Source organism: Talpa europaea (assembly GCF_964194135.1).
Source record: "Talpa europaea genome assembly, chromosome: 8".
NCBI classification, from domain to species: Eukaryota; Metazoa; Chordata; class Mammalia; order Eulipotyphla; family Talpidae; genus Talpa; species Talpa europaea.
In genome coordinates, this window is record NC_140075.1 from 29,170,445 (window position 1) to 29,192,256 (window position 21,812).

The window sequence follows — 21,812 nt, forward strand, 5'->3', positions numbered from 1 at the left end:
AGGGGCACCAGCTGTGACAGGCTGTTGTGGTGGCAGGTTCACTTATCACTAACTGTATTTGTTTAATTCACTACAAAAAGGTCTGTTTGAGATGAGATGCCAGAATGTGCTTTAGAGGTAAAATACCCCCATTTTCTCAGACCACTGGCTTTTATTTTTTATTTTTATTTTAAGTACTTTATTTATACATACAAGAGCTGGTGTGTAGGCCAGATGCGTGGGAGGGTGAGAGGATTCACCAGAGACAGAGCAGGGAACAGAACAGGCAGACTGACAAAATACACTGCTGAGAGGAGCAGCAGGTGAGACAGGAGAGGTCTGCCATTCCATGTGGGTATGTCTCTGGCCAGCCGGAAATCGAACCCATGCTGCAGAGGCTGCTGACAGCTTCATAGCACTGCGCTTGACCCACTGCACCACCAAGGAGGCCCAATTCTTTATCTTTTTGTTGGGCAGTATTAGTATTCATGTTATTCAGAGGATTCTGAAATGACTATACTCAAAACCAAATTTTCTTTCCTTTGAGGCCAACATCTATCACTCAAGGGGTATCTATGTGAAATCACACCTATAAAGAAAACAGCATTCTTCCATCTTTCTTAAGGGTTGAACCACTAAGACAACAAAAATGAAACAAATCTTCATGAGCTTTATGAAGCACCTATCAATCATTATTTGAAGCTGTATGCTAATATGTTGTTTCATAAGCAGTTGAAAATGACTCAGAAATATATTGGTGTCCGGTTGTTTGACATTTTCTAAGTACAAATGAAAGGGATATAAATGCTAAGTCAACTTCTGCAGATAGACTTACCTATCATTAGATCTTATGTAACAACTTATAACTGGCCAGGATTTCAAAAATAGACAAGGACATAGCAATTAAAGAACAATTTTAGAACACATAAACCCAAGCAATAAAATTATGGCCATAAATTTATTTGCCTACCAGCTACTGCATATTCATTTGTTACAAATGGCTTAATTTAGACAGGGATGGTGATCCACCTAACATCCCATATTCTCTGATTCCCTGGGAAGTGGCAATTATCAGTCGCAATTAACACAGAGAAAACGTGGAAGAGAACAATTAACATCATAATTTCTGTTGCTTTATCAAGTCGGAATTGCAACACAGTTTTTTTTTTTTTGTGGTTAGTTTTTATACAATTAGAACCTTCTGCCATTTGATGAGAACAAATTGTTGGAATTAATTCTTAGAGAATATCTCACCTAGCAGAAATATCTCAAGAACATCAATTGAAAATGGACATGTACTTAGCAGAGCAAAATGCAAAATAAGAAAGTATGGGAAATGACTAGTATATAGAGCAGTTTTATATATGAGCCTTTCAAACCATAGACTCAATGATCACCACATATTGGTAGCAATTCTGAAAGCATCACTGCTACATCTGCTAATATTTGTGCTTCAGAACATTGCTACAGCAAGGTCCACTTTTCTTTGCCCTTAGTGAGTAGAACAGACTGATTTTGCAAGGGTGAAGAAAGGCAGAAGGTTGCATGATGCAACATTTTTTAAAAAGTCAACTTCTCATTTTACATCTTAGTTCTGTGTTTATAGAATCATAAAATATTCCACCTGGAAGGAAACTTAAAGATCATCCAATAACTCCTTCATTTTACAGGTGAGGAAACAGACCAAGAGGAACCAAGTGGCTAATTCAAGGCCATATTTCTAGTTCACTTCTAAACTATTGGATTTATCATCAGTGCCCCAGCTTATTTGAGAGACACAGATATCTCTTTCATATTCTACCCACTGGAAATTCCTTGAGGTTAACGACCAGCTCTTTTTTTTGGAAGGTGCTAAATCTATTGGTCATTCCCTTATTAAGTGCTTTAGACAGGCAACATCTAGATGTTTCGGTGAAACTATGAAAGAAAAGTTTGTTTGAAACCTTGTTTGAAAGTGTGGAAGGCAGCAGAGAGATTCTATGCCACAGGAATGCAGGAGGTTTGCTGGACTTGCCACTGCATTTGAAAATGTCTGTTCCTGCCTCCTGACTTACTGCATGTATGAAATTAAGCAAGTTACTGGATGTCTCTGGGGCTCAATTTCCTCAGCGATAAACCAGGAGAATAACAATTACTTCCAAGGTTGCCATAAAATTAGATTTCAGGTGCTTAAGTAAATTATGAAAATAACCAAGCAAAATACCTGGCATTTGGTCGATGTTCATTAAACATTAATTCTCTTCATTTTCCTTTTCATTCCCCACTACCTTACCAGAAATATCTAATAAAATGAAAGTGATTTTAGACTTCTGGGTCTAAATTTCCTTATTCACAAAATGGAAATAAGATAACCTTCTCTTAGGGTCTTTAAGAAGACTACATGTGATAGCGTCTATAGAAGTGCTTTGTAAAGTAAATACTTACACATGTAAGGGATTAATACTGGTATAGTTACTCTCCATACCCCAGTACCCCAGACCCCACGCTTAGTTTTCCGATCTGCTTAAAATACCTTCATCTTTCCACACCAAGTACCTGATACTCTTCCTTCAATCCCAAACTTGTCTTCTCTGGTCAAATGAACAGAGTATAAACTATGTGCAGGGGAAGGGAGAGCAGGCAGGGGATGTTGCTATGGTGCCACAAGATGAAGCCCAATCTCAACTTTACCCAGCATGCTCTCTCCCTCCACCCAGCTCCTTTGCAGCTCAGGTTTATTATCTCATTTGACACTTGCACAGATTGTTAGTCATCTTTTTTGCACTTATATATTTGGATTCCTCTACTACATTATTGGACACTTCGGGGGCAAAGAATATGTTTTTTATTTTTGTTTTTGTGTTCTTGCAAACTTCACAAGTCTGCCAGAGTACTTTGATCTGAGTAGACTGACCAATCTGTTGGTATCTATCTGATGAATGATCGACCGATGACAGCATTGAATTCGATCAATAGCTTTATTTTAGTAACTCTGCTTACATTAAAAATTGTCAGACAACTTAGTGGAGTAAAAGAACCATTTATTATGCTCAAGAATTCTGAAGGTCAGGAATTTGGACAAGGCACAGAGGGAGTGGTTTGTACCTGCTCCTAGACGTGTGATGATGAAAGATTTGAAGTCTGGAGACTGGAATTATCCAAAGGCTTGTTGGCTCACAGTAAGTGCTAGCTAGCTGTTGGCAGGGAACTTAACAGGAGCTGTTAACTGGAACATTTATACATGGTCTCTCCATGTGACCTGGGCTTCTTCACAATATTATGACTACAAAAAAAGATAGGCAGAAGCGGTATCCTTTCCATGACCTAGACTCAGAAATCACACAGCATCACTTCTGTCATAATGTCATAATCTACTGGTTGGAGAAGTCACGAGCCCACCCAGGTTTAGGGAGGGGAAAGAAACCACCGTATGACTTCAAAGTAGCAGGGTTCTGAAAGAGCATGTAGGAGAACAAATAATATGGCAATTTTTGGTACATAAGCCTTTATTGTTCTAATGAAATAATATCAACTTTTGCGTGTGTGTTTAAAGTATTGAATAGATAACCTGAAATATAGAGGTCATTTGTTTTACAAATCGAGAAAAAAAGGCATGGTAAAGACATGGGCATAGTGAGCACTGGTTCAAACATTCCTCCTCAGTGAATGACCACATAGATATGGCAACAGAACCATCGGTTATTGCTTCGGGTAATAAGCAAGCAGTTGCATATTTGGCATGTGGTTGGAGTAAATTTTGCACACCCCAAAATGACTTATCTTTGTTGATATTACAAAGTTGATTCCCTAGTTGAAGTCCCTGCCTAACAGCTAATTCTTTCCTTAGTGCAAGTAAGTCTACTCCAAATGCTGTCATGCTCAATAGCTTACTAAAAGATTGCATGTCTAAGGGAGAGTAGAAGAGTATTTTTCAAGTTTATATGTTCTTTACTATTCTGTGAGAGGTTCAAGATTAACTCTTACCAGAATTTTCTCACCCCTCACCACCAAAACCAAACAGAAAAAGAAACAAAAATGGATCCAGCAGAAAATAAAGATTTTATAGACCCCAGAATATGAAAATAAAAATCTGCAGATATGTATTATATCTGGCTCCTCCAAGAAAGGCCTCCAATAAAAGTTTCTCATGGTCAGTGGGCCAAAACATGCAGCAGGCAAAACTGTGAGGTAGTTAAGTTTGTATTCCATCCTTCCTCCCAACACATTTACACACACATGCACACACACACACACCTCCAGTTAGTGCTATTTCCTGCTCTATCCACACTTTACATCAGCCCATGATAGTTACTCATGCAGGTTTCCTGCTCTGCTAAGAAAATTTCTTGAGCTCAGTCTTCGTTATGTTGCTCACAGCCCAGCTTACCAGACTGCTGCAGCTAATCTGCTTCAATGCTCCTAGTAAATTTGTTAATTAATTGTTCTTTCCAGGTAAACTATTTGTTACTAGGTTATTCTGGGGATCTAGATCCTTGGACTTAAAAAAAAAAGTAGTAAGAATTGGCAACTTAGCAAAAGCTTTAGAAAAGTGAAAACCCTTTGACTCAGTGATTAGATTCTGGGAACATATACCAGACTAAGGATTGAACACAAAGATGTGTATAATGTAAATGTTTGCCACCCCATTACTTATCATAATTAAAATTTGGAAATAATCTAAATATCCAAAAATAAGGGAATGGTTAAGTAGAGTAGATTCAATTAGTTAAAGGCTAATATAGTTAAAGGCTAAATTAGTTTAAGGCTAATAATCAATATAATGGAGCAATATGCAAACACTTAAAATAATAAATTAGATATATATTTATTGATGTAAAAATTCCTTAATAACACATTGCACAATACAAAAAGTGGGTTATAGAGCAAGATGTTGAAAACCATCTAGCCTTTATAAATATGTTTCTTATAAGTGTATCTTTACATGAAAATCCTAGAAGATATATACCAAATGTTAACCATTATACACCTCTAGCAGGTGTTTTAGAATTGTTTTAATTATTATTTTTCACTCATTTGTATTTTCTTATTTTTACCATTTGATAAGTATTACTCATATTTTTAAGTAAGTTAAAAATTAGTGGAAAGTCAATAAAAAGTATATTTTAGCAAAATGGTGTTTCCATTTCCCCTAAAACTTTATTCCATCTACCCATTCTAAGTTTTCAGGGACAGTGGGTAATTGTTTCATTGAACTACAACAAATTCATAAATCTTACAGTTCAATACATATAGTAGAGTAGACAATTATTTAAAAATGTAAATGGAGATTAAGTTGTATATAAAACAAAGGATAAATATGGAGCTGAATAGGGAGTCAAGATTATGCCTTTTCAAAAAAGAATTAAGTACCTAGAAATAAACTAAACAAAAGAAGTAAAAGACCTATAGAATGAAAACAATTAGACACTGTTAAAAGAAATAGAAGACAATCCAAAGAAATATAAAGATATTTTGTGCTTATGAATTGGAAGAATCAAGATTCTCAAACTGACCATCTTACCCAAAGAAAAAATTAATTTAATGCAATCCTTCTCAAAATTCCACAAATACAAAAAAAAAGTTTCTTCATACCCCAAGTTCAATCAGAGTTAAATTAAGGACTGACAATCAGTTTACTTTGGGGAACAAACATATTAGGGAAAAATCCATTTTTGGTGATAATGTAATGAGTTGGAAAACATTGTAATTATCAAAAATTTTCTCAGGAAGAGTGAAATCTATGACTTTAATGAGTACTGTGATAAAGCAAGTATTGGGATGTGGTGTGAGACCACTGGAGGGGCATGCTTAAGATCCCAAATTCTGAAGGGGGGTGGGCCAAGTAAATGTGAGGGTTTCTGATTTGCAGAAATGATGAATACAGGTTTGGGGACAACACAAAATTGTTTGGAATGAAAAAGAATAGGCAGAGCTTTCTTCCAGTGGTCTTCCTTCTATACTTTTGCCTTGCAGTACTGAGCCTCTTCTCTACATAAATATTTAAAGCAGCTTGATTTGTAGGAGTGAAGTTTTATCTTGCCCAGGACAATCATCCCTTATTCCAACTTTCTAACTCTCAATGAGGCACATAAACTCTCAGTGCTCAATCTCACCACCAGTACCGTTTCTGAACTTCTGTCTCCACATTGCCTCTTCATGGAACTATACTTTTTATCATTAAGTGACCTACTATACAGACTCAGTAAGAATTCCCATCAAGACTTTTGTACCAGGGGCCTACCTGGTGGTGCAAGGGTTAAGACGCAGCTTATGAAGCTGTCCACAGCCACTGCAGCACCAGTTTGATCCCCAGCCAGGGAGATGAACCACAAGGTGCAGCAAACCTCTCCTGACTAGCCCGCTGCTCCCCTCAGCAGTGTATTTCAGTCAGTCTGCCTGTTCTGCTCCCTGCTCTATCTCTGGTGATTCTTCTCACTCCCCACATCTCTGGCCTGCACCCCAGTTCTTGTATGCATAAATAAATAAATCTTTTTAAAAAAAAAGACTTTGGGGTCTCCCCTGGTGGTGCAGCGGTTGAGCGCTGGGTTGCAAGGCTGTCCGCAGCCTCTGCAGCGCCAGTTCGATCCCCGGCCACCGGCGAGGGTCCCACAAAAAAAAAAAAAAAAAAAAAAAAAAAGACTTTGGTACCAGAATGTAAAAGTATATGTTCTAGGGTCTCCCCAGTGGCGCAGCGGTTGAGCACTGGGTTGCGAAGCTGCCCGCTGCCTCTGCGGCGCCGGTTCGATCCCCGGCTGCTCCCCGGCCACCGGAGGAGAGTCCCACATGGTGCGCAGACCTCTCCTGCCACCCACTGCTCCCCTCAGCAGTGTGCTTTGGTCCTTCTGCCTGCTCTGCTCCCCGCTCTGGCTCTGGTGAATTCTCTCACCCTCCTGCCCTTTTGACTGTACCCAGTGCATGTATAAACAAAAACAAACAAACAAACAAATAAATAAAAACATGCCTCTATTTAAAAAAAAAAAAAGTATATGTTCTATTTCCTCCTCCTCTATTATATTCTCCCCTCTTGTTTCTTGTGAAATTTCCAAGCTATTTGCCCATAAGATTTTGGTTCCAAAAAAAAAAAAAAAAAAAAGATTTTGGTTCCATGTAAATAAAATTTAGACAATATCATTAGAATGATGATGGAATGTCCTTTTGAAGTTTGTTGAACATCTTCTACATGAGCTTAGGGTAACTGAACAAGTCAATCAATAACAGCTTGTCTGAAAGGCATGATGGCAGAGAAATGCTGTGGGGAAAGAGCATGGCCTCTCAAGACACTAGAAAGTTACAATTTTGATGGCAGAGGAAGATCACTAGATGAAAGTTCCCACAGCAACATCAACAAGTGCAATTTCCCAAAGCATGTTCTGTAAAGGGCCAGTTCAAAGCGATACTAATAGGTAATTATCAGTAAAAGAGTGTGAAAAAAAAATGTTTGAAAACCACTGGCTTAAACATCACACAAACCCAAAATGAAGAATGTTCTATTAATGATCAAGTCGAAGAAAAACTATCATTCAAGCATGTCCGTGCTACCAAAGACAAAGAAAGGAGTCGTGGCAGTTACAGCCCAGTGCCCAAGAGGTCTCCTGTCAGGAAAGAACCTGCTGCAAGGAATGCAGTTGGCTGACAGCCTCCAGCTGCCACAATTCTGAATTGGCTGCCGCCTTTACAAGACCACACTCTCCCCAGGCTACTGCCAACCAATGACTGAGCGTGGAAGGCAAACTAGAGATGGCCCATCTCTGACTCCTGCAAAGGAAACCCATTGCTCTGGGGCATCCAGTGGACCTGGTGAGGCTCCCACTGGAGTCCACAGTCTCAGGCTTGTCCCACTCCACAAACTGTCAATACGTACAACTAGAAGGGATTTCAAGGGAAATATGGTAGGGGAAAAAATGTCAGTCTCAAAAGGTTATATACTGTTGGTTCTATGTCTATAATATTATTGTAGTGAAAAGTTATAGAACTGGAGAATAGATCAGTGGTTGCCATAGGATGGGGCGGGGAATTAGCAAAGGAGGGAGGTAACTATACGTAAAGGGGGACTCTTGATGGATCTCACATCTTGTATCTTCTGTATCTCGACTACAGTGGTAGCTACACCAATCTATAGATGTGATAAACTTACATAGAACTAAACACACACACAAACACTTGAATCTTTCCCAATGCATTAATACATATATCTTTTACCAGGAATAAAGGCATGTTTTAATGGTACCTAATGGAGACAAGGTCTTTATCCAGGAGAGCAGATCCAATAGCTGACTGCCTTTCGGTATCTAGGAGAGACCCAAGGGAGAGATATTTTTGTGCAGGCAACTCTTTTGGTACTGCTCACATCTCACGACATCAGCAGCTGCCTACTCCACCTACTCTATCTCCCCTTGGTGGATTAAAATAAAGTTCGTTCCTGTTCATGAAGAGCTGTGCTTAACCTTGTCCAACTTGGTAACTATTTGTACATTTCCCTCTGTATAAAGTGAAACTTAGAAAACGTTTAGCTAATTTTTCTTTCTTTCTTTCTTTCTTTCTTTCTTTCTTTCTTTCTTTCTTTCTTTCTTTCTTTCTTTCTTTTTTTTTTTTTTTTTGAAGGTGAAAGAAAAGGGCTATTCTTGAAATGAATGTCTGGGACCTCAAAGCATGAAACATAAAAAAGCTGAACTCAAATGGATGTGTAAAAGCTTCCTCTCTTATCCTGCTTTTATCCACTGTGGAGGAGTAAAAGCCTCTTTCTCTGTTGACAATCAATCAACAAATATTTACAACCTCTTCAACAAGCTTTTCCAGCCATTACGAGATCATTAGAGAAAACTTCGAACTCCCTGGCCCTTTCAAGGCATTAGGGATTCAGCTGCAGAAAGATGAAGCCACACAGTTAACAGAGCCCCCGCTCTGCTCCACGTACTTCAACCACAGGTAGCTTTTAAGAATCAATTTGTGGTCCTGGACAAATCGTCTGGAACAGAATGGGAACCCAAAAACAGAAGCAACTAAAAAAGGTGATAGGCAATTAGAAAATTCTAGTTATTAGAATTCTACTCAACATGCGAAACCTCTCTTAAATGGGAAAAAATATGTTAAGCCATAAAATGAATGTTCTTTGCTATTTGTCTCTCTTATCTGAATGAATGAAAATACTCTGCAATTAAGTACCTTTAATAATTTTGTCTGTATAAATATCTTACGGGCCAGGTGATAACTGATCTACTGAGAATGTTGGTGTTGTTCATTTTCCTGCATGTCTTTCAGTGGTTCGCTGGGTTAGAAATGTAGTGCTTTCTTGCAAGATTGCACTTGTTCCTCCAGAAATTCATGAGTTCCAAAACTGAACACTTCCAACCTCAGAGTGGGGAGAGGGTGTTCATAAAAACTCTGTCCTATCTGCTCAATTTTCTGTATACTCTCAATCTTTCTTAAATATAGCTCATTAATTGAAAAATAATAAATTGAAAGTCCCTTAGGGGGCCAGCGTTAAGGTTATGTTTATATTTGAATGATTTCCTTGCTTCGTGTACTAATACCCTGGTTTCCTCCCCCTCTCAAGCAAGTATGATGAAAGCTAACTGTCCTCATCCTCCCCAAAATTTGCTGGTTCTATTGTTGGAAGGAACCTACTATAGAGATGGGAAGAAATAGCTAGAGAAAGGGAGACTGAGATTGTCCTGAAAGGAGGCCAGACCAGGACAGTCCTTTGTTAGGTACCTCACTCCTCAGGAACACTCGACAGAACTCGCTGACATGGGCTGCAAGAAGAAAGGACTCCCCAGAGAAAGATTCTTGCACATTCTATGTCTATAATATTCATCAAGTGGAAAATTATAGAAATGGAGAACATATTAGTGATTCTTACAGGAAATGAGGTAAGACATTCTGCACTGGCATGTGGGGCATCCGAGACTGGGCAGAGCAGACCAGCACACAGATTCTGAGGCCGGAGTTTGGATCAGGCAACCCTGGTGTTGGCAGACACTGAGATGAAGTGTGTTGGAAAGACTGCAGTTTTGGGGCCTCCCTGGTGGTGCAGGAGTTAAGTCTCAGCGCTATCACCAGCCACTGCAGCATGAGTTCAACCCCCCAGGCAGCTAATCCACATGGCACAGCGGACCTCTCTTGTCTTGCCCACCTGTTCTGCTCCCCATTCTGTCTCTGGAGAACCTTCTCACCCCCCCCCCACCTCTGGCTTACACCCCAGCTCTTGTATGCATAAATAAATAAAAATAAAAAGAAAGGCTGCAGGTCCTAAAATGCTCATCCCTCCGGGATTACCTCGCTTCGGAGCAGAGGAAAGGATTGAATTGAATTGGAAGTTCCCACAGGTCATGAGCAAGGGGAGCAGAAAAATCAATTTTCTACAGTAGGACATCCCAGCTCTATCCCATAACTGGTGTGGCCCAAGGGAAATACCTGTTATGTAAGTAATCTCTGAAATGATTCACTGAATCATGCAGTGTTGTTAAAATGCTGCATCCTTTGTACCAAAAATTCCCATTAATTTTTAAAAATAATCTTACTTTCACAGAGTCAGATGATAGAACACATTTCAATAAGAGTAAAAATTAGCAGACTGCCAAGTGCCAGCTCCTCACTTCCCAATCCTGAAGACTTTTCAGGGACATCAAACCAATTGGACATAAGCCCCCGAGACTTCTGCTTCCACTATATGCTATTACCCTTTGGCAAGCAGCTTCGCTCATTTTTAACTACCTGTAAAATGAGGACAATAACTTCTTGGGAGCAGCCACCGTATCTGTGTGATACCATGTCTGCTGTGTAAAACAGAGAGAATGCCAAATGGCATCAGGTCATTTAGAATGTGAGATATCTAAGGTGAAATCTTGATTTTTAGAGTGAGTCACATGGACTTCTCAGAAATGTCATTTAATTCCGTTTCCCCAATCCTGAAAAACCTAGAAGGATCTATAGTGTGTTAATTTCCTCTTATGTATCGACGTGGAGGAAACAACATCTGGGGGTTTCCACAGTTCTTTTAAGTTCAAGCGTTTGGAGATAATACTGGAATTTCCAGTAGCAACTTCAGTAGTAGTTTTAAGACTCCTGGTGCATAAGCAGAATTACCATAAACCTTCAAGGTATGTGAAACAATTTCCAGATCCAGACAGTTGATTACTAGTCACTGTTCTGCTTTCCCAAAATAAAATTAGGACAATCAGATAAAATCGTGACCCAAACACTGTTCTTGAGATTCTCTGCTGTATCCAAGAAATGGACTATGACTTTTAGTAGGGTCTGTCCTAGTCCCTTTAAATGAAACCTCTCCCTACATATACACAATGGAATATTACTCAGCAATCAAAAAAGATAAACACATGCCATTTGCAGCAACATGGATGGAGCTGGAAGGGATCATGCTCAGCAAAATAAGTCAGAAAGAAAAAGAAAAATACCGGATGGTCTCACTCATAACAGGAATTTAGAAAACCTAAATAAGAGACCAGGAAAAAGACTAATCAATACAAAGTAAAAATCAAAATCAACAAGCAACTATAAACCAGAGACATACTACGAGGGGGGAGGGGAGGGAAGGGGAAAGGAAGGACTAGAGTCAAAATAAGGGTGTGGGGGGTGTGCAATTGTATGGGGAATATAACCAAAATGAAAATGCATACATTGTGCAAAGATGAAAAAAGATGTAAGAATTATATGAAATAAAATACTTAAATAAAAAAGATGTCTTTTTAAAAATTAAATAAATAAAAATGCCTATTTCTAAAAACAAACCCCCAAAAATTAAATAAATAAATGAAACCACTCCCTCCACAAAGGGCTGCTACTAGCACGCCAAGCACCCTCTGGCCATGGGGACTCAGAATTTGTCTAGACCACTTCCCTTCGAGAGAGAAAAAATTTGCCCAAGATCACATAGCCTGTGACTGGGACAAATGGGCTCCAAATCGAAGTTTGCCGAACTGCAGGGCCTTGAGTGATAATGATCACAAGTGTAACCGGGCTCTCAAGTGCTCCTTTAAAGGGAAAACAATGCTGCCAATTTGGTTTGACGGGGACCTGAACCAGGCTAAGAGCGCTAGTGTTCAAGAGGCTAATAATAAAACACAGAGTCTCAGGCCCAGATGACTCTATAAATTTCAAGAGCTGTCATTTTTTTATTTTCCCAAAAGTATCCTCTCTGCCCAGTTCTCGTATAATATCAATCACTAATTAATAAATAGCACTGTAGTCTGTTAATGTGCATTTTGCATTTGCAATATTCACTGCAGTTTACTAAGTGCTTCTGGGATTAAAATAGTAATAAGCCATATTTCCTGTCCTCCTGCAACTCTTCTAAGCGGTTGGGGGTGGGAGTGTAGATATGGGAAGTAAAGCAAAAACACAAATGCCTATTACTTGGTCCTGGGTAAGAGTAAATAAATAGAAAACGAGAAGATAAATAAAGAGAGGACAGCGCCTCCCCGGTGGCACAGCGGTTGAGCGCTGGGTTGCGAAGCTGCCCGCAGCCTCTGCAGCGCAGGTTCGATCTCCAGCCGCCTGCGAGGGTCCCACACGGTGCGCAGACCTCTCCTGCCGCTCCCTCTGCTCCCCTCAGCAGTGTACTTCATCAGTCTGCCTGTTCTGCTCTCCATTCTGGCTCTGGTGAATTCTCTCAACCTCCCATGCTTCTGACTGTACCCAGTGCTTGTATAAATAAATAAATAAATCTTTAAAAAAAAAAAAAAAACACTTTAAAAAAATTAAATAAAGAGAGGACAAGTCCCATGGAAGCATAGGTGCTACAAAAATGATTCTTCCCAAAGTAACTTAAGTTCTTTGCCCAAAGCTAACCACAAGCTGCTCACCTAATAATAACTAATATATTAGTATACTTCACCTCAGTAGTAGCAGTTGCCTGAAAATGTCTTAACTGGCCGTTCCTATAAGCCTTTACTGCTCGTGTTTTTATAACAGAGAAGTAAAATTTTCCACCGTTGTTGTTTTTTTTCCCCACTGAACATTCTTAACATGTTCGGACTTAGTTCAGATCTTTTTGAGAACAGCATAATTGGTAGGAATGTGATCAAGGACCCTATTCAGTAGGAATGCACACACGATTTGCATGGCCAAGTTGTGTTGAGTTCAGTTGGTTTCTCAAGTCACGTAGAAGCAACTTGAAGATTAATGTGCACACACAAAAAAATGATTCATTTTTTTCCCCCCTCAGATTGTTGCAGCAACATAGTGAGGCCATTCTCTCTGCTGGGCTTGTGTCAGCACTTCCAATCTAACCCTGTTTTTTCAAGTCTTGCAGACTTGGCTGTGAAACTGCCCTGTGGGTCTGAAATTCAGGAGACAGTATTGTAAGGCCATTTTGATTAGATTTTTGCCAGTTTCCCTGTCTGAGCTGTCTGCTCATTTCATGTTACCTAAGGAAGGTTGCACAATTCTTAAGCCATTGTGTTTCAAAAATGAAGTGGGATTATCTACCTTACAATCAGGACTGGGTTTTAGCATTGCTATTTAGGAACAGACTAAAAAGCAATTGCTTTGATTCTTTATAATTTTATCAAAAACACCTTTGAGTTGTAGAAAAAAGACACGGAATTTAATCTGCATTTTTATGAAATGTGAAGGTGTTATACCTTTGACCTGCTTCTTCCCTTCATGTGATTTTTTTTACCCTCTAAAATCTGGGACTAAAGAAAACACTTCATATGTTTATCTCACCTTTAACTGATAGGCTCCACTCTGATGGTAGATTATTCTCCAAGTGAGAGTTACCACGATTTGCAGACAATTCCAGTTCGGCTCCAGTCTAAAACACAGTACATGGATAGATTTCTTATTTCCCTTAGTAGTATCAAGGATTGGGGTATATTTTCAGCAATGAAGCAATGAAGAAAGTTCACAGATCACAGTGCTTTATTTAAGTCATTTTGCCTTCTGTCTCTAGGGGCTGCAAAAAAAGGCAGATTGATTTTAGAATAGGGCAGCACTCTGAGCTAACAGCTCTAAGATTACATATCAGGTTTGTCACTGTGTGACCAAGGGCATGTTAATAAACCTTGGTCTCCTCAACTACTAATCAATGAACAAACACTTATTTTAAGGAGCTTAAGGGGTGTTTAGGATTCATTCATTTATTTATTCAATAAATATTTGATGGGAGAGGGGAACATTTACTATTTGCTAAGCTCAGAAGCACTGGAAGCTCAGATATAATCTCTGCCAGGGCGTAGCCTGGTGAAGTCAGGGAGGTCAAGTCGAATCTGATCATGATCCAAGTAAAAATAAAAAGGTAGAATTATAAAATGCTAAGTGCCACAGAGGAAAGTAACACGATGCTTTGAGAGCATCCCAACCTTTCCAGGGAACCAAGGAGGCTTCCTTAAGTGAGTGATGTTTGAGCTAAATCTGAAGGATGAGGAAGCATTAGCCAGGCAGACTGGGGACACTTGGGGGAGAAGTTATCCTCCAGTCAGAGATCAGCATGTGCAAAGGCCACTGTGGCAGGAAGAAGCTGGGCATTGGAGTAAGGTGAGTGGGGCGGACTGGAGCTGCAGGAGAGAAGGCAGGAATCAGAACTGGCAGTCCTGGAAATTCAATGATCTTGTTAACAGCACTCCCTTTAACTCTCAAAGTGTCTACATATGGATAATTATATGGCCACACTGTTTATAGGCCACCTAAACTATGTTGATCCTTTTCTTAAAAGATGTAAAGAATTTTAAGCCTAGTAATAACATAGTAATTTCAGAAAGACAAGATGAAGGAAATAAATCGTGATGGCTGAGGTTTCACCTTTGACTCCATAGTTCACATTAGACTTTGTGGAACAATAACCTGAAAAGAACAGCACTATCAAATTATTAGGAATAATAAGAATAGCTATCTTTCACAAGTAAGTGTCTAATTAAGTTTGAAGAGTCAACAGTGAAGTGTGATCAGTACTGTATTAGTCAGAATTCTTCAGAAAGACAGAAAAATTGTGTGTGTGTGTGTGTGTGTGTGTGTGTTGTATGGAGAGAGACAGAGAGACAGAAAGAGATTCTAAGGAATTGGCTTATACAATTTTGGAAGCTGGGCAAATTTAAAATCTGCTCTGAAGCCTTTGTAGGCAAGAGACCCAGGAAATCTTTCCTACTTGAGTCCAAAGGCAGCCTGCTATCAGAATTCCACTCTCTTTGGGGGTAGGTCAATCTTTTTTTCTATTAAGTGTCCCATATTTTAGGGGGTGACCTACTCTGCTCAGCATCTATCAAAGTAAATGTTGATCTCATCTAAAAACACACCTTCATGGGAAGATCTAGAATAATACTTGAGCAAATATCTGGGTACTATTTTTCCAGCCAAGGTGACACAGAAAATGAACCATGCCAATTATCTATCAGTACAGGTGAATGAATGAGGTTTTGACCCTTCTGGTTTTTGGAGCACATGGTGCCGAATCCCAACATCCTTGGGGGATTTACTCCCAAAGACATTTCATGGCATCTCTGTGCTGGAACACCAGCTCAATGGCTTCTGAAAAGGCAAAGCAAAGTTCTAGAAGGGGCCCACCAGGCTTGCGCTCCCCAGGAGCCCTACTTGTCACAGGACCCATAGGTCCCACATTCCAGAGTAGAGTGGTGAGACAATCTGGGAAGAGGTGTGACTGAGGGACTTCCCTTGAGCGTTTCCCACCTTAGAACAAAAAAAGGCTAGAACTGTTTAGCTTGTCCAGAAATTTCCTGAGGGAAACATTAACCTTGGAACATCACAATTTCAATGAGGAAGTTATAAAGGTCGACCTCTAAGAACAGAAACTCTTCCCCCACATACACACACACACTCTCTCTCTCTCTCTCTCTAATGAAAAAAGAAAAGAAAGAAAAGAAAAAAAGCTTCTCACAGAAGTAACTTCCCTGTGATACTTTTGTACTTGTATGAAGAAATGAGTCATATGTTATAATTGAATCACACCACTACAAAATGTGATAATTTCCTCATGCTATTAACATTTGACTTTCTGATTTCTCAAGCCCCTCCTTTGTGACATGCCCCAGTTTTGTGTCCATATATCTCCATCTTCGAGAAGGCAAGAAAGATAAACATCAGATTGAGAGGCTACAAGGAACTTCCTGAAGACATTCATTTAATGCCACATGTAGTATTTCATTTTTTTGTCTTTTTGTAACTTAGAGAGGGACAGCATATTTAATAATGGGAAGAGGAAGTTTTCAATGACAAAAATCATTATGCAAGCTAGCTGATTTTTTTTTTAAGATTTTATTTATTTATTTGTACAAGAACAAGGGTAAAAGCCAGATGAATGGGAGGGTGAGAGGATTCACCAGAGACAGAGCGGGGAACAGGCAGACCGACGAAATACACTGCTGAGGGGAGCATTGGGTGAGACAGGAGAGGTCTGCTGTGCCATGTGGGACCCTCGCCGGCCGGCCGGATCAAACTTGGCGCTGCAAGGCTGTGGACAGCTTCACAGCGTGGCTCTCAACCACCTGAGCCACCAGGTGAGACCCAGGCTAGCTGATTTTTAGCTTCACTGTAGCTAGAACAAAAAACAATGGGGTTAGACTTAGCATAAGTGATTGGCGTTAATTACAGAGAACTATGTGATATTGAGAGAACTGCAAACTCAACAATGTTTCTGGAAGAGACTGTGTGGTCCCTGCTTCCTGAAAAGATCAGAGTAATAACAGACCAGGATTTTCCACACCAGTAATATTAGGACACACTAGTGTGTTGAATATTTTATCAGTGTGCCTCAAAAAGAATTTTTGCCTCACAACTCCCAAGATGTAGTTGCCCCAGAATGACCCATAACTGTCCAGAAGACCCAATGTCTTTCTTTCTATTACCTTTTCAGGGCAAAACACACCCAGGACTTTATGGAGACAGATAGTTTGGATTGTCTGTTCTATAGTGTGCTCTCAGATAGGCAGCTCCACTAGATCTAATAGTTTCCTTTCTAGTGTGTACACTATACTCAACAAAACTCAGATGAATACTCATCTATGTTGATACACTCTAGCTACACAGGCCATCTTTGAAAATATATATATATGTAAATATATATATATGGAAAATCATTCTAAGTATTGTTCTATAACTTTTTGTTCTATGTTTCAAAAATAATGATTTTCTTTTTTCAAGCAAAATGATAAACTGGGGCCTCCCCAGTGGCGTAGCGGTTGAGCGCTGGGTTGCAAAGCTGCCCGCAGCCTCTGCAGTGCCGGTTCGATTCCCGGCTGCTCCCCGGCCACCAGAGGAGGGTCCCACATGGCGCGCAGACCTCTCCTGTCGCCCGCTGCTCCCCTCAGCAGTGTACTTCGGTCCTTCTGCCTGCTCTGCTCCCCGCTCTGGCTCCGGTGAATTCTCTCACCCTCCCGCGCTTTTGACTGTATCCAGTGCTTGTATAAATAAATAAATAAATAAATCTTTAAAAAAAAAAAATGATAAACTGCTCTTCTGCAGAACTATGGTATGTCTAGACTAGCCAGTTATTTAAAAATTGAGACAACCTGAAGTTTGAAAACTCTTCATCAACAAATGCCAACTTTACCTCAGGGGCTAACTAACCTCAACCTAGTCCACTGTAGAGAACAAATCTCTTCTCTAGAGAGAGAATTAAGCAGAAAATTTAAAAGCTCATCCGATTTAAGGGAATGAAAAGGTAGTAGAGGTAGGAAAAGGGAGGGACACACTTTTTTCATCTTATGAATTGTCTCAAAATAGATATTTATCACAGTACAAAATGTTTCCTCTCCCTGTCACAGGGCAACCCCAATGTGAAATGGGTTGGCCTGACTGTGGGGCCTCACCCGCAAGCTTAAAGGGACTTAAAATAAGACCCAACTGCAGGCACATACAAAAAGGTTAATAAAGTGTTTAATGACAAAAAGGGGGAAATGAAGAAAGGAAAGATTCAGGGAGAAACAGAGAGATAAATTGATGAAATGTGCCCTACCAGTTCTGCTGAGCTGGAGCCCCAATAGCTCACTGAGAGCTGGCAAAAAACCAAGGACCCCCAAAGCCACATGTCTGATTATATACCAAACCTGGCTGCTTAACTCTACCCTCAATTTCCAGCAATCCTCCCTTCAGTGATGATGACATTATGGGATTTGTAGGCCTTGGTGTCTTGGATGCCTTTGGTCAGTGTGTGGGTGAGGTCCATAAAACCTATTTGTGGAATTTGTTCAGGACTTCCTTCCCCACCCACCCCCAACAACCTCATCTCTCTACCACCTCAGCTTTCTTTTCTTACTTTTCCTTAATTAAGAATCTCCAATCAATTTGAATCCACGATTGTCAGCTCTTCTTTCCACACCCTTCTCATATGGTAGAAGTAGATGTTGGCCACTTCAGAAATGTATAAATTCAACATAGAAGCATTAAGCATCACAAAGGCCACATCTTACTAGGATGGCATAATGTCCCACCTGAAGTGGGGAAAGGATGCTGTAACTGTAAGTATTCTATCAACGCCCTCAGATGTGTACAGTTTAAATCGAGTTTGACTTAAATGATATTTCTAAATCCTGGCCTATTAAAAAAAATTACATATATTTGTAAGAGTTTGGAAAGATGTATTACCTTACAGGTATAGAGGAAAGAATTTTTTTCCTGCCATAGTGGGTCAGACTTTTGTTTTGAACAAAATGGGTCAGGAATTAGTGCTAAGTCCAGGTTCCTAGGGAGAGAAACTATTATGATCTGCGTTGTGTCTCCTCCCACCACCCCCTAAATTCATGTTTGAGCTCAACCCTAGTGTAACTGTCTTTGTAGGCAGGACCTTAGGGAGATAATAAAGTTTCAGTGAGAACTAAGGGTGAAGCCCTAATCCTATAAAATCAGAAGCTATATGAGAAGAATAGACAACAGAAGTAGCTCTTGCTCGCTCTCCACATGCATACAATGAGAAGGTCGAGGATGTAGTAAGATGGCAGCTACCTACAAGCCAGGAGAAGAGGTCTTAGAATGAAATATTTCTCACCAGCACCTTGATGCTGGACTTTTCAGGCTCCACAGCTGTGAGAATTAAATTTCTGTTGTGTAGCCCCCACTCTGTTGTATTTCGTTGTGGCAGTCCTAGCAGATTAAGACAGAAATTAACTTCCAGACTGAGAGAAGCAGAAGACGGGTCAGGACTAGAAGCCCAGTGAGTAATTTGAATAGCTAGAATGCCCCGTGGTTTAGAAAACACAAAGGAAGCATCAGTATATATAGAAACGTGGCAGACAATTACGGTGAGCTCTGAGAACCTAGCCAGAGAATCAGCTAGTCCACAGATTAGTGGTTTAGAACAGAGCAGTTTGAATCTCTGCTTCCCAACTGCATGACCTTCAGCAACTTTTTCTGAGCTTTCTCATGTGTGAAATGAGGATTACGAAATAATTATTTATTGTGAAGTTTAAATATATAGATAAAGACTGAGCATGCTAACTACCTCCAGGAGACTTATGTAAATTATCCAAAGCAAGAAAGAGTCAGCAGGTTGTCAAGGTTGCCACTTAGCAGCGCACATTGCCAGAGGGCAGTGGGAGCACAGCACAGTAACAATTCCAAATTGGGGGGGGGGGGGTGAGGGAGGAGCATAGCACAGTAACAATTCCAAATTGGGGCCTCGGAATCACATGGCCAACGGTAGAACAATCATCAGGGTCCCACAACAGAGTCATGTGGCTATTAGATCCAGATCAGACTGACTGCTTGCTGTCATGTCTGAGCAGCCTTGCTGCCGTGCATACACATACATGTCATTATTCTTGCAGAAATCCCACTCCAAAAGTATGAAGACAAGAGTAATTATTGTTAAAGAATGTGAACAAAGGATGGAAAAGCATCCCTGGGCTAGTTAGAAAAGTGCACCTCCCACCTCCTAGGTCTTACAAGGGAGAGTATAGTTGCTGGATGCCAATGAGACTGGCACTGTAGGGGCCCAACAGCCATAAATCACCCGAGGCCTGACAGGAAGGGCAGTGGAGAATAAGCTGTTTACTGTCTTGTCAGTTCCCCCATCCCCCAGGAGCCAAACACAAACAGAAGCCAGAGGCAAGGGAAACCAGTTGATTTAGTCCAAAGATGTCAACTTCATCAGGCTCAGAGCGGAGGAGAGTGTGATGTAAATACGTAGGGGTGCGCAGACTAGAGTGCAATGAACAAGGCATAAAAGGAGGGATTTATCCCTCAGAATGAGATGGGATTCTAAGGGCATTTTCCTTAGAGTTGAGAGTAGGTCTTCTTAGCAGCACTCATCAGTCTGACTATAGACCCCTCAAGACAGGAAGAGGCCAAGCAATCCCTCCATCCCCTCCAAAGCATGAAGGCTACTCCCTGGCTCCTCCATCTAGCCCTCCTCTCCTCTTCTGATTGTATCTGCTCCTGTGTGTTCTGGAATCTTTAGTACCACGTTTCCACCTGGGTGGCTGCTCTTTTCTCAGCTTTCGGGAAGTTGAAATTTCTTTCCAGAACTTCTAAGTTTCAAAGTGGGATTTGTTGACTCTCTCTGACTACACCTAGCGACAAGTTGGACTCGAACTGTTTTAGAGCCTGGTGCATATATGAACACATTTCCGGGGAAAAAATTAAGATCGGCTTCATTTTTAACCTGTGTCCTGAATGCACTACTTTGTTTTCTGTTAGTCATCGAAGAGTAATGGGACTTTGATCATTTTCATCTTGGAATGTATTGCGAAGATGTTGACTTTGGGATCTAGTCCCCTGGCCTCCACCCCAGCGGCTCTGCTCCCATAAGTCTTGTTGACATTAATGAATAGTTGTGTGTGCACAGTGCGAGGATAAGAGACAACTGAGAGGTCAGAATAGCAATTTCTTTGCTAGAAGCAAGAGCAGTAAACTTTGTCCAACAAAGGAGCCGTGGAATAGCAATGCAGGCTATTATTTTTTCTTTATTCTATAGGGAGACATTATAAGTTCTCCTAATTAATAGAATCTTTGTGCATCACATTCAGAAGAGCTTTTCCCTTTCAAGAAGGAATCTAACAGCACAGCAAACATAAGCATTTTTGGCTGCCTTTCAAGCTATATTTATTAACTAAGTGCTAGGGTGGAGGATGGTTTTCTTGCCAACAGGATTCATAGGACACAGCACTTGAAAGCACATCAAGGAATGAACCATTTCTATGACCAGCACAATCACTGCCTGTAACTCCAACCGAGCTGGTGCTGTCAGCGCTGACCGCATAAACCACAGACTAACTGAAGAACTTCAGGCACCTAGGATTAAACACAGTCTCCTCCCAGTATTATGAGGTGCTGGGGGCAATCCCCAGGGCCACTTGAGTTTAGAGAAAAGAGCAGCTGGTCAGACAGAGACCATTTCCGACTTCTCCCCACCATTTTGGACACAGGGCTCTTCCTGGGGGTGAAATCTCCCATATCCTGTTGCTGGGAAGGAGTGTCCTATTCACCAGAGGCTCTGCACTACTCCACACACCCTTTGCAAAACAACATTTCTGGATGAAATCCAATGACCTATGAAACAAAAGCAGCGAATCTTTCTGGTAATTAAGACACAGGCAGGTCTTCATCCATGTCTTTCTCCCCTCTCCTCTTCTCTCTCTGCCAGCTTCGCCCAACTTCCAAAGTCAAAACTCTCCTTGCCTCAGAAGCAGTCTGTGAATATGAGGTTGGAATAAAAGGTAGTTACAGAGTTCATGTAAGGTGACAAAGCTGGCACACGCAAAACACTTAGCATTATACAGCCACCCCTTAAGAGTGCTCTAAATCCATCAGTCATCATGGAAAAATTAGAAGCTTTACTGGATTCCTGCCTCTCCAAACAGATCTTCTGAACTTCTTAATGGACTCCATAATTCAGCATTTCAGAACAGAGAGTCAGACCAGCAAGACCGTCTCCATAACACAGTGTC